This window comes from Gracilinanus agilis, chromosome 2 (assembly GCF_016433145.1).
Source record: "Gracilinanus agilis isolate LMUSP501 chromosome 2, AgileGrace, whole genome shotgun sequence".
NCBI lineage: Eukaryota > Metazoa > Chordata > Mammalia > Didelphimorphia > Didelphidae > Gracilinanus > Gracilinanus agilis.
The window spans coordinates 420,100,041-420,100,438 of NC_058131.1; positions in this window are offsets into that span (position 1 = coordinate 420,100,041).

Genomic DNA, 398 nt, shown 5'->3' on the forward strand with positions numbered 1-398 from the left:
CCTTCCTTTCTTTCTTTCTTTTCTTTCTTTCTTTCTTTCTTTCTTTCTTTCTTTCTTTCTTTCTTTCTTTCTTTCTTTCTTTCTTTCTTTCTTTCAATTAATATTGTATATTTGACTTGCCAAGAGTCACACAACTAAGAAGTGTCTGAGGCCAAATTTGAACCCAAAACTTCCTGTCTCTAGGCCTGGCTCTCAATCCACTAAGCCACCTAAGCTACCCTTGACTGACTTTTAATCTTCATATTCTTCAACTAGAGAAATTTTCTTCTTGAACACAATCTTTATAAGCTCTTTCAATTAGCCATCACCTTCAAAAGGGCATTTAGAAAGCCTTAGCTCTGAATGTGAACAGTAGCTCATCAAATTGGTTCTCTCTGTCTACAGTCTAGCCCAGCCAG